A 13,844-nucleotide genomic window follows, 5' to 3' on the forward strand; every position below is an offset into this window, starting at 1 on the left:
GGGCAGAAGACCTAAACAGACATTTCTCCAAAGAAGGCATACAGATGGCCAATAAACACATGAAATAATGCTCAACATCATTCATTATTAGAAAAATGCAAATCAAAAACTGCAATGATGTATATCACCTCACACCAGTCAAAATGGCCATCATCAAAAAAAATCTACAAACAATAAATGCTGGAGAGGTGTGCAGAAAAGGGAATCTTCTTGCAAACTTGGTGGGAATGTAAACTGATATAACCCCTACGGAGAACAGATTCCTTTAAAAACTAGGACTAAAACTACCATATTACCCAGCAATCACACTACTAAACATATACCCTCAGAAAAAGTGAAAGTCACTCAGTTGTGTCTGACTCTTTGCGACCCCATGGATTACAGTCCACAGAATTCTCCAGGCCAGAATATTGGAGTGGGTAGCTTTTCCCTTCTCCAGAGGCTCTTCCCTACCCAGGAATAGAATCCAGCTCTCCTGCATTGCAGGAGGATTCTTTACCAGCTGAGCTACAAGGGGAGCCCAAGAACACTGGAAAGGGTAGCCTATCCCTTCTCCAGTGGATCTTCCTGACCCAAGAATCAAACCAGGATCTCCTGCATTGCAGGTGGATTCTTTACTAACTGAGCTATGAGGGAAGCCCTTCAGAAAATCATAATTGAAAAAGACACATGTACACCAATGTTCATTGTAGCACTATTTCCAATAGCTAGGATAGGAAGTAACAGAGATGTCCATCAATAGATGAATGGATAACAAGGTTGTGGCACATATATACAATGGACTATTACTCAGCCATAAAAAGGAACGAATTTGAGGCAGTTGTAGTGAGATGGATGAACCTAGAGCCTGTTATACAGAGTGAAATAAGTCAGAAAAAAAATCATATATTAATGCATATTTACGGAATCTAGAAAAATGGTAGTGATGAACTTATTTGCAGCGCAGGAATAGAAATGCAGACACAGAGAACAGAATTAGGGACACAGTAGGAGAAGGAGAGGGTGGGATTAACTGAGAAAGTAGCATTGAAACATGCACATTACCATATGTAACCCAGACAGTGGGAAGTGGCTGTACAGCCGGGAGTCCAACCTGGTGCTCTCTAACAACCAAAAGATGTGGGATAGTTGAGGATTAGGAGGGAGGTTCAAGAGGGAGAGGACATATATATACTTATGGTTGATTCACTTTGTTGTATGGCAGAAACCAACACAACATTGTAAAGAAATAATCCTCCAATTAGAAAAAATTGTTTTAAGTATTTCTCAAATCCTTTACACCTAAAGATCTTTCCTAAGGAGTAAAAACATCAATATAAGAGGTGAGAACTAGGATCTGTGATGTGACCTCACCTCAGGTTTAAGATGTTTATCTAATGGTGTGAAGGGCCTCAATCTGTCTTTTTTCCTTTGGGGCCCTTGGTATCTTGTATCATAGAGTCCTATGTCATTAGCAATGGGAAAATCTCCAAGCTAGAGCAAAGTGCTCTACTCATTCATACACCAGGTTATTCTCTCCCCAACAGGAAACTCTGATAAATACCCAAGTGACATGAATCAAGTGATATCATAGACAAAAGCAGCTCAAGTGATATCATAGACAAAAGCAGCCCAAAGTAAGAGTATTCAAGATGCTGAAGAATGAAAAGAGCCCTGCCTAGGGGAACAAACAGAACAAGAAATGCAAATCAAAACTATACCCTGAGCTAACCAAAGACTTGAATGGGTTGAGCACAGTTTTGTTTGAAAATCTCACTTTTTAGCCCTCCCTAAGATAGGACATGGAATGAATGAATTTAGCAAGCAGCCAGACTAATAATATGATTTCTGGGTACTCCATCAGCCCTGACTCAAGGCGACTGGCACCCCCACTGACTCCGTCTTTACCCACAAGGCGGTCAGTGGTTCCAAAAGAGGCTTTCTGGGGAACTGCAGACAGAAGCTAGCTAACTGCAGGGGACGTCAAGAGTCAAAGTGGATTCCAGCTGGTGCTTTCTGATGTATCAATACATTTGATGATAAATGGTAAGTATCCATCTTCCAGCAATTTAGGGCATGTAATTTCTTCCTTAAGTTTCTACAGATTGTTGCTCTGGCTCTATTATCATTTGGATTTTAGCTTACTTCAATACAGGTGGTTTTCCTTTGGTTTTACATTTTTCTCACGTGTGCTATGAACACACACAATGGGCTTCAAACAAGAGCATTTGATCTTCCCCTGTGCTTAACTTTCCAGGAGGATGTCACAATTGCCCCTTCACAGTAATCAAAGGGTATTTCTCTCTCTTCCTCTGAAAAAAAATCACAGCTCTCAAGTGGGGAGGCAAAGGGAAATAGTACATCTCTCACATCCTTAGTTCAGTATTGAGAGTGAGAAGAGATGAAAGAAGATGAAAACAGTCTTCAAAATACACAGAAAACTCCTGTCTTTACAAATGAAAAAAAATGGTGGCATTCAAAACACTACAGAGCAATGTAAGCAATATCTCCAGTTCCTAAATAAATAAGACATTTCACAAAAGAAACGCTACATGACCTGAGACAATAAGCCTCTATACAGTTCAGTAGTTGGTTTTTATAGCTAAAATAGTCAAGCTTTGCCTTCACATACCCACAATTCCAGTACCTGAAACTTTTCAATACCCACTGTGTTCAAATTATTGTCACTCCCCATAATTTTTTCTATCCCATTCAACTGAAAATTGAAGGTGAAGGTCACCTAAGCTAAGCAATCTAACTTTCCTTCATAGTGGCCATTTAGATCAAAAAGAGTTGAAGGTTATATACATTGTCTGTTGAGAACTTTCTTGACCGAAGTGACATATTTGCTATTCTGGGTAAGGAGAAACCAATGACAAATTTAAGATATGTTTTGTCTTTTAGTTAAGAAGCTTTGGAAAAGTTGGCAACTTAAAAGCCTTGTAAAAGGGGCCAAACAGATGTGGACTGTGGAGTCCAGGCAACCTCAGGAGGAGCTAGGACTTGGTATTAGGCACGAGCACTAACTTGGAGGAAACATCAGGACAAAGCTGATAACAGGGAAGGATAGAATGGACAGGTAGAGTGTCTAGAGCATATGGTATCTAGTGGCAAGACTGGTGATGACTGTCATCAGAGAGGTAATTGATAGGGTGAAATTCCTGCAAGTAGAGAAAGCACTGTGATGGGGTACCTGGGACAGTGGTCAATGGCTGTAAGACTGGCAATAAGGAGAGGAGCTCAGCTCCTGGACTGTTCTGTAGAGATGTGGTTTTTAGTGACTGAAGAAAAGTGGAAGGAGCAAGTCACGTTTATAATAAAAACAGCACCATGACCAACAACCAATGATAGCAGAGACTTGCTGGAAAACTACACAGGGCCAGGCCTTGTGCTTAACACATTATAAAGATCATCTCATTCATGAAGTATTGTACGACCTACAACTTAGAGGTGAGAGAATTGGTATTTTAATTACTCAATCTTCCCAAATTCTCTCCAGTAGTAAGATCCGCCTGAGGCAGATTTACCCAAAAGCAGATATACTTGACTCCAGAACTCTTATGCACCATGCTTCATTCCACTGTGCCACAAAGAATAGAGGTACAGGGAGCTCAGGGAGTACGGAACACAGTTGCTGTCCTAACATTTTGGCATAACGTTTTGTGATTACATGACTATACATAAGAAAATTAGGGTCATGACAGGTTAACTGATCTGTGAAAAATCACACAGTTAAAAAAATCTACTTTGTTGTCATTTAGTCACCGTCATGCCTGACTCTTTGCTACCGCATAGACTGTAGCTCACCGGGTTCCTATGTCTAGAACATTCTCCAGGCAAGAATACTGGAATGGGTTGTCATTTCCCTCTCCAGGGGATCTTCCAAATTCGCATCTCCTGCATTGGCAGGCAGATTCTTTACTACTGAGCCACCAGGGAAGCTCTCCACCCCCAGCCCCAAATCTATAGAACTCTAGAATTTGTACAACACTCCCATTTGGAGGCATGGTCTCAGAATCAAGATAGAAACCTAGATATGAGACTCAGTGTCCAAGGATCCAACAGAACAGCAAGATTGATTTAAACACTGAATCACCCTAAAAAATACCTACAAAAATAGGAGAAACATTTTGAGATCCTAGATTAGGCAAATAACTCTTATGATACAATGCCAAAAGCATGAACCATAAAAAAAAAAAAAAACAGTTAAATCTGGTCTCATTAAAAAAAATAAAAATGAAAACATTTTAATCTGAAAGACACTGTTAAAAAAAAAAACAAGTCATACTAGAAAATTTATTCACAAATCATATGTCTGGCAAAAGACTTGTATTCAGAACGTATAAAGCACTCTCAAAATTCAAAATTTTTAAAAAATCCAACTTTAATATTGAGGGAAAAAAATGCATACACATTTCACCAAAGAAAATATACAAACAGAAAACAAAATTAACATCATTAGTCATTGGGAAAACAAAAATTAAAATCTGAATCAGATAATACTATGCACCTATTTGAATAACTAAAAGCAAAAAAGCTAACAATACCAAGTCTGGCAAAAACCTGGAGCAACTAGAACGCTTACACACTGTTGGTAGGAATGTAAAATGGTCCAGCCACTCTGGAAGACAGTTTGATTGTTTCTTACATAAATATACATTTGTCACATGACACAGCAATCCCATTTGTAAATATTTATACAAGGAAAACAAAAATTTAAGTTCACAAAACAGGTGTAAGCTAACGTCTAAAAGCATTTATCATAATTGCTAAAATATTGGAAACAATCAAAACAGCCCTTGATTGATAAAAGCTGTTGAAGACACATTCAATGCAGTATTACTCAGCAATTAAAAGGGTCTAACTACAGATCGTGTGACAACGTGAATGAATTCCAAAAGCAAGACACTAAATGAAAAAACCAGACCTAGAGACCACATCCTGGATGATTTTAAGTGACATTCTGGAAAAGGTAACAACCATCAGTCAAGGAACAGATCATCAATTGCCAGGGGCTAGAGAGAACAGGTAGAGAAGGCAATGGCACCCCACTCCAGTACTCTTGCCTGGAAAATCCCATGGACCGAAGAGCCTGGTGGGCTGCAGTCCATGGGGTCGCTAAGAGTTGGACACGACTGAGCGATTTCACTTTCACTTTTCAGCTTCATGCATTGGAGAAGGAAATGGCAACCCACTCCAGTGTTCTTGCCTGGAGAATCCCAGGGACGGGGGAGCCTGGTGGGCTGCCGTCTATGGGGTCGAACAGAGTCGGAGACGACTGAAGCGACTTAGCAGCAGCAGCAGCAGCAGAGAGAAAGGGAGGTGATTACAAAGAGGCAAAATGAGGAAAAAATTTTTATGGTGATACAACTTCTGCATCTTGATTGTGGTGGGGCCACAAGATTCTATATGTTAGCAAAACTTAACAGCACTGTACAGAAGAATGGAAGGAAGGAAAGAAAAGGAGGAGGGAGGGAGGGAAGTTTGCTGTAAATGTAATAAATTAAAAAATAAACAAAACTTTGAAAAGTGATTAATCTTTGCACAAAGTGTATGTGTGTGTGTAGAGGGAAAGATGAGAGAGAGAGATTTCACTGAAAGATAGATCCTGTATGAACGGCTGGGAGGCATGGACCTTTCCCCAGAGAAAACCTCTCACAGAGCAGTCATTCAATAAGCATTTGTAAGTTGAAATGAATAAACAAAAGAATAGCAGGGTGTACAAGTTCTCTCTAACTTACTGTGCAAACTATGATTAAACCATTAATGTCATTCTTAATTGTCTCAGTAACAAGTCAGAACAAGATCTTGAACTATTACCACTGTATACACACAAAACTTGGCAAGTTAGCACACCTAAAATTCAAGATGGACAATGATGATTTTTGTTGTCACTTGAAGTTATAAAGTAGCAATTTATAAAGCATGACAGTGGAAAAGAAGAATAAGACTCACACATATCATGCATGATTATGATTTTCTGGACATTTTAAAATTCATCTGTATTATAATTGATGAATATATAATATAGAATGTTAATTTAGAACAACGTGGACACAATGAAAGTATATCTATAGTAAATTTAAAGTATATATACTTTAAAGTATACTATATAAATATAGATTTAAATATAGATATATATCTATATATAATACAGAGATTTAAATATAGACTTAAAGTACACTATATAAATATAGTATACTTAAAATTTAAATATAAATTAAATCTCTATAGAATGATTCAATTCCAGTTTAAAAAATAAACTGACTGTAAAGAATACAAATTACAGTCATTATCATGATTTGTTTTAAAAACATCATTACACCTCAAATTAAATTTCAGCTTAAGGAAATCAACTACAAATCAAAAAGCAAAAGAAAGCATTGATAAAACAATCTATGAGTGATATTAGTGGGTATATTTTACTTCTGAATATAGATAAATATCAAATGATTTATCCTTTTAAAGTATAAATTTTTATAGGATTATTTAGATATTAAAAAACATCATCAGCTCTTAGCACAAAGCCTAATAGCATTTATTGACATGCACTGAGTTAGAAAAATAAGATACTATAGTGAAATGAAAAGTGCACACATTAGATTCAATTTTAAGACAGTGTATATTGCCCAAGCAAACCCTTGTTCAGTAGAGAGAAATAATCAGATTAACAATGAAGCCACTTCCCAATCTAAGAGAGTGAAGCAGCAAATGAAATTTAAGAAAAAGAAACTGTATCACTTTGCAATTATCTACTCAGCTTTAATTTTGCCTTGCAACATACAGTTTAATTTTCAAGATATACAATGCAATCTCATTTATTAACACTTCTGTTGCTATTTATTTCAGTAACACTTGACATATGGGCCTACAAGTACAGTGCAGCAACAAGGATATGAGACTTAGTTCCAACACACTTTTTTGTCCTGAATAATTAGTTCAGCATTTGCCCTGGAGCCAGCAATGCATTTTACAGTGATTACTAATACTTTCCTAGGAGTCCAATAAATATTTGTAGTAAGAATGGATCAGGCAAAAGTTATATTAACTTCTCTCTAATAAAGGTTTTAAATATTCAGAGAAAATGTTAATCTTTATGTCACCCATCCAAGATGATGATAAATTATTCACAATAAATGGATTGCAGTAGGTGCCACAAAATAAATGTGGTTTTCCTCCAATAAAAGTTAATCTAACTAGCTGTATTTATCTTCTCATCTTTTTCTATAAAAAACATTTGATGGTTATGTATTCAGACTATGACAAGATGCTGACTTTCTGGAAAATCACAGATAATGAATTTTTGTATATTTAGCACCTACCATAGTGACTGGGCTTTCCCAAGCTCTGGTGGCAAAAAAACAAAAAACAAAAAACACTTGCCAACGTAGGAGATGTAAGAGACGAGGGTTTGATCCTGGATTGGGAAGATCCCCTGGAAAAAGGAAGAGCAACTTATTTCAGTATTCTTGCCTGGAGAATCCCATGGACAGAGGAGCCTGGCAGGCTACAGTCCGTAGAGTCACAACGAGTTGGACACAACTGAAGCAACTTCGCACACACACACAGTGAGTGGCCCCTGCTACATACTCAGTAAAAGTACTGAACTGGCTAGAAATGTCAGTAATTCTATATAACAAGAACCGAGCAAAATAATGATCTTAGGGCATTATGCTGGAGTCAAATTTACATAAAATAGGATGCGGGGAAGTGGGAATATTCTCATATATGGCATGTGTGAGTAAATATTTATACAAATTTCCTGATGGCAGTTAAACTAGAGTTTTTAAAAGACTTAAAAAAATGTGCATACACTTTGATCTGACACTCTTTTTCCTAGAAGTTAGTCCCAAGAGAAGTATTTAGGATGTACACAAAGATTTGCATGCTTTTAATAATATCAAAAAGCTGGAAATCATCTTTTAAATATATAATATAAAGTAAATGGTTAAATAAATTATGACATAATCACACATCAAAATATTTTTCAGACTATTAAGAAGAATGCTATTTTGTCTAGGGAAACTTGCTCATTATTTATTAAGTTAAAATTTTAGTTTAAATTGAAATGTACAGTGTAATCCTATGTTCGGTGTCAATGCGCATATGTGCATCTTTAGTCAGAGAAGTGTTACACACTAAGTTATTCTTTATGGTTATCTTCAGATGGGGGATTGAGTTATTTTCTTCTTTTTCCTATATGAATTTTATAACTTTTAACAGTGGACCTGTATTTTTATGGAAATGCTGCTAAGTCACTTCAGTCATGTCTGACTCTGTGCAACCCCACAGATGGCAGCCCACCAGGCTTCCCCATCCCTGGGATTCTCCAGGCAAGAACACTGGAGTGGGTTGCCATTTCCTTCTCCAATGCAGGAAAGTGAAAAGTGAAAGTGAAGTCACTCAGTCGTGTCCGACTCTTAGCAACCCCATGGACTGCAGCCTACCAGGCTCCTCCATCCATGGGATTTTCCAGGCAAGAGTACTGGAGTGGGGTGCCATTGCCTTCTCCGTTTATGGAAATAAAAACATGCAAATAAGAAAATGAAAAATAGGTGCTTGCAATGAGATAGTGAGAAGGCCACCCACCGCACCAAGAGGACTAATGGCCCCTCTTCTGAGTAACCTGCATGATGCTGCTACTTCACAGTGCTGCCTCTCACAGGGCTTAATCCTCTCACTTATTACATAAAATGGATTAAGCTGCCCCTGTTTCTTGATAGCCAGAAAATCCAGAATGAGTTTCCACTTTATAATCCACCCTTAGACGCATCAGCACAGTCCAAATCCTGTAAGAAGATCCTCCCAAGACTCCTTCCCTGAAGTGCTTTCATCTCTACACTTGAAGGCCTCCTCACACCTACTGCACCAGGTAATTAAGCCCAGCTCTGTGACTATGGGTGTGTTCCTGGTGGTCTAGGGTTGTTTCTGGTGTTGTGATGATGATGGTGAAAGTGATATTGGTGATGCTGGCAGTGGTGTTGGTAGTATTTGATGGTGTTAGTAGTGATAGGGGGTGGTTGGGGTTGGGAGTAATAGAAGTGAAGGTGTGTGGGTGAGTTTTTGACACTGGTAGTATCAGAACCCCAGGAAACAAAAGAAAAAGGTGTTTTTTTTTAAACATATTTCAGCAATATAATAATAAATCCTATAATTCCCAGCACAGTAAAGTCAATACAGTGAAGTAAAAAGAAAGCATATTAGGAATTGGGAGTCACAGGTTTGGGTCTTGGTTTTTCCACCAGTTTAGTTGGTTACGTTAAGCTCATCCTTCACCCTCTCCTGTTCACCTTCTCCAGACCTCATCTAATTCATCTACAAAATGCAGTTACTTAACTTCTAAAGTAACTTCTCATACTATGTAGCTTTGTGATGCTCTTTCCAAGCTATCAGAGGCACAGCCTAGACCACATCACCTACAGTCAAAGGGGACTGCCTGCTTTTTGTAAGTAACGTTTTACTGACACACAGCCTCATATGTTACATACTGTCCATGGTGCTTCACATAACATGAAACCGACGGCTGAGTGATCACAGTAGAAACTGTATGCCTAAAGTATTTATTACTAATCCTTTGCAGAAAAAGCTTGCTGACCCCTGGTTTAGGCATATGATAAGTAGAAGTTTGACATGTTTAAGACATATTTGATTAGCAGAAGGTACATTTTAAAAACAGAGATTTTAGTTTTTGTATCCCAAGTGCCTACAACAGTGCCAAGCACCTAGATGGTGCTGAATAAATATTTATTAAATGAATGATTGCATTAGAATGAATGAATGAACACATTATAGCCTCTGGAAGCCTAAAATACCTTTTCATCAGTACCCTTCTTGCCATGGCATGGTTTTTATTTGCTGCGGAATTTAAAATACAGTCTGATAAAGGAAATCTATACATAAATACATCTGCAGTGTTGCCATGTAAGTTGCCAAGCTGTATATAGTTCCAACTGAACAATAGGGGGGTGAATGACAGGAAGTGAGCGTCAGCATGAATCTCAAATACAGTAGCAGCCCACAATATCTGATCCCACTTAGAAGATTAGCATGGATTAATAAAAGTAGACTCATATTTCTGGAAAATCACTCCTCTTTGATTCAGAAGGTGAAAGAATCAAGTAAAAATGGAAAGTCACCAAATACAATCTGAGTATCCAGTGTTTTCCTATTTCTAAAAGTAAGCTATTCTGATCTTTTATGTGTTTTCCGTCAGTTCACAGAACAAAAGTCATCAGCAATGAACCAAAAGTCAGAAACTTAGTAGCTTCATTTTTTTATATACTGACACATCCAGTAAACTCCTACTTTCAGAAAATTATATTCTATTTTGTTTACTGGATTAAAAAATGTATCCACTGTGTTACACATAGGTTTTTACTTACTTTGCACCTCATCCAAGATGGTGGTGATGATAAATAACTACTGAATAAAGAGCACAGCCTTTGAAATTATTGACCTTGTTCAAATTTACATAAACTTACAAGATCTGTAGATCTAGATAAGTTACTTAACCTCACTATGCCTCAATTTCCTCATTTTTTAATGTGGATAATAAAATGCACTTTACATAATTGTTATTATAAAAGTAATATATGTTGTCATATATAATATAATTTATATTATATTAATCACATAATGAATTAATCACTTAATTTATATTATATTAATCACATAATCACTTAATCACATAATGAATTAATATTTGAATATAAAAAGCCTAATACCGTTCCCTATACCCAGTCTGCACTAAATAATGACAGTGATTATGATATCCACCTTGACTATATTGTATATTTAAATGAAACGGTTGTCATATATTACACAATTACATTGCAGTATTTATAGCAAGCGGAGAAGGCAATGGCACCCCACTCCAGTACTCTTGCCTGGAAAATCCCATGGATGGAGGAGCCTGGTAGGCTGCAGTCCCTGGAGTCGTTAAGAGTCGGACACGACTGAGTGACTTCACTTTCACTTTTCACTTTCCTGCATTGGAGAAGGAAATGGCAACCCACTCCAGTGTTCTTGCCTGGAGAATCCCAGGGACGGGGGAGCCTGGTGGGCTGCCGTCTATGGGGTCGCACAGAGTCAGACACGACTGAAGTGACTTAGCATAGCATAGCATTTATAGCAAGTCTTTGAGAACTTTGATTGCAAATGGGAAGGACAAATGTTTCAAAGTACTATCTGATACAAGTCATTTTTTGCTTTAGAGTTTAATTTTAATCTTTTGTGGGGTCATCAACACCCAAGACATTTTTCCAATTATGAGTTTACTTTTTCTTTGAAAAGAAAGGCTGTTGCATTGTTTCACTAGTATTCTTCCCAAACAGTAACACCAGAGAGATTTGCTGTTCTTTGCTCTTAAAGAGGTCATAAAGGGTCAGCATTCTTTAGGAACTTTCTTAAATAAAGCTACTCATTCCCAGCTGGGCATAGGAAAGTGCTTACATGAAGACACAGCAAATAAGCATTGACCACTAAGATTATTAAAGAGTACAGAAAATATTCTTTTATTTCACTGAAGAGCACACTATAAAATCCTGAATGTGTACACAGTGCTATTTAGACGATAATTCCCTTTATCAGTATAACAACCACCAGCATCATTTTGAAATTACAAATCATTTTTTTAAACATTTTAAAAATTTTATTTAATTGGAGGATAATTATAGTATTGTGATGGTCTCTGCCATACTCAACATGAATAGGCCATAGGCATACACGTGTCCACTCCCTCCTGAATCCCCCTCCCACCTCCCTCTCCAGCCCACCATTTAAAAATTCCATTCCAAAAATATCTGAGTGTCTACTAAAATTTCATTCCAAAAAATAACTGAGTGCCTATGTAGAAGATTTCATTAAGTGTAGTGGTAGCTATAAGGATAAATAATGTAAACTTCAGGGAGATTAGATGGAAGATTTTCTGTTTCTGCCCTTTAACACTGGATCCAGCTTGATTGCCATAAACTAAAGTTTACATATTGTTCTCTCTTTGTGTTTTAAATGTGTCCATAAAACCCTTTGGGTATGTCTCTGCAACTATCTCAAAAACATTTGACGTTAACTTACTGATCTGAGTTCCTTAGAAGAATTGAGACATAGCTAAAAAAATTTAGCTCTATGTGAATTCAAGAAGTATGCTCAATCTTTTGTCCAGTGCCTAAATTAGTTGCATTCTTTCTTATCTATTCTATATTGCCAATGTTGTTAAGGGAACATTAACTGTGTAGTCACTCAGCCGTGTCCAGTTCTTTGTGACCCCATGGACTATAGCCCATCAGGCTCCTCTATCCATGGAATTCTCTAGACAAGAATACTGGAGTAGGTTGCCATGCCTTCCTCCAGGGTATCTTCTCAACCCAGGGATAGAACCTGGGTCTCCTGCACTGTAGGCAGATTCTTTACCATCTAAGCCACAAGGGAAGACCTTAACTGAAAAGTCAGTGCAGAAGAATATGTTATGGACAAAAAAAAAAAAAATTTTAAACATTATAGAGTTGTCGGATTTGGGGAAAAGTGATTGATACAATATATAGAGTTTTCCAGGTATTTAAATTTTACTTTGAATTCTGGCAGGAACACAAAACATCTTCCTTCTCCCACCCTCCTGAACCCACCAATAAGCTCTGAACCTGAGGTAAACATTAACAGTGAACAAGACTAGAAATGATTAGATTATTGGACTAAAGTGCTGATGCCAATAATTAAACCATCTTCTTTGGAGAGAATACATGCAAATCATTTTTATTCAGATAGCTCATTCCCCTGGAGTTGGTCCTCATTTTAGACTCACCTTATTTTGATTCTCTCTTAAATTTGTTAAATGGGACTGGGTCTACTTTCTGCTTAGAAGAGGCTCCATCTTCAAAAGGTTTTTAGATCAACTACTGAGGTGCTCAGGAAGAACTATTCCCATGTCTCCTTAAAGAGGTTTTCCTTGGCATTTTCATCTTGATTGCTTTCACCATCAGGCTGATAGAATCAAGACGACTGAGCTTAGGATACAGGCACTGGAGAAAATACACAAGCCTTCTTGGGGACCTCAGACTTCTTTTCTCTGAAAGCCTCTAATGTTTTAAATGAGGCCCTATATTATGGTAATTTGTTTTACTCGAAGTCTACTGATTTAAATGCTACTCTCATCTAAAAAATACCTTCATAGCACATCTAAGTACCCTGGCTTCATTAGGTTGACACATAAAATTAACCATCATACATGTCCATATAATTAGCCTTACTTAAATTTTAAAATGTAAACATAACCTTTTCACAACTGAAGTTATGTAGAGAAGTCTCTTACTTTTATATAAATTGATAAAAATTGGATAGCTTTATCAAGTGTCTCACCAAAAAGAAACATACATTCAGTAACAAATAGAACATGCCTTAACATCATATACACAAAAATAAACTCAAAATGGATTAAAGCCTTAAATGTAAGACCGGACACTACAAAACTCTTAGAGGAAAACATAGGAAAAGCATAAGCTGACATAACCACAGCAAGCTCTTTTTTGACCTACCTCCTAAACTAAAAAGCTTTTGCACAACAAAGGAAACCGTAAACAAGATGAAAAGACAATTCTCAGAATGGGAGAAAATATTTGCAGACAAAGCAACAGACAAAGGATTAATCTCCAAAATAGTCATCCAGTTCATGCAGCTCAATATCAAAAAAAAAAAAAAAATCACCCAATCAAAAAATAGGCAAAAGACCTAAATAGACATTTCTCCAAAGAAGACATACAGATAGCCAAGAGGTCTATGAAAAGATCTTCAACTAATTATTAAAGAAATGCAAATCTAAACTATAATGAGGTATCACCTCACATCAGTCAGAATGGCCACCATTGAAATATCTA

The 13,844-nt window shown here is 37.1% G+C and overlaps 1 long non-coding RNA gene across 10 annotated transcripts in view; it reads right to left on the bottom strand.

Moving 5' to 3' along the window:
- Nucleotides 1-4,345: 4,345 nt before the first annotated feature.
- The window catches only part of LOC147379561 (uncharacterized), a 291,231-nt gene continuing 281,732 nt past the window's right edge, over nucleotides 4,346-13,844 (bottom strand). For all 10 annotated transcript variants that reach the window (XR_015133604.1, XR_015133634.1, XR_015133645.1 and 7 more), the window contains 2 exons: nucleotides 7,302-7,414; nucleotides 4,346-5,266 (listed from right to left, as the gene is read on the bottom strand). This is a non-coding gene — a long non-coding RNA (uncharacterized LOC147379561). The remainder of the gene's footprint in view (nucleotides 5,267-7,301; nucleotides 7,415-13,844) is intronic.

This window comes from Bos grunniens, chromosome 1, assembly GCF_055505025.1.
Source record: "Bos grunniens cultivar Pamir isolate PY7600 chromosome 1, Bosgru_T2T1.0, whole genome shotgun sequence".
NCBI lineage: Eukaryota > Metazoa > Chordata > Mammalia > Artiodactyla > Bovidae > Bos > Bos grunniens.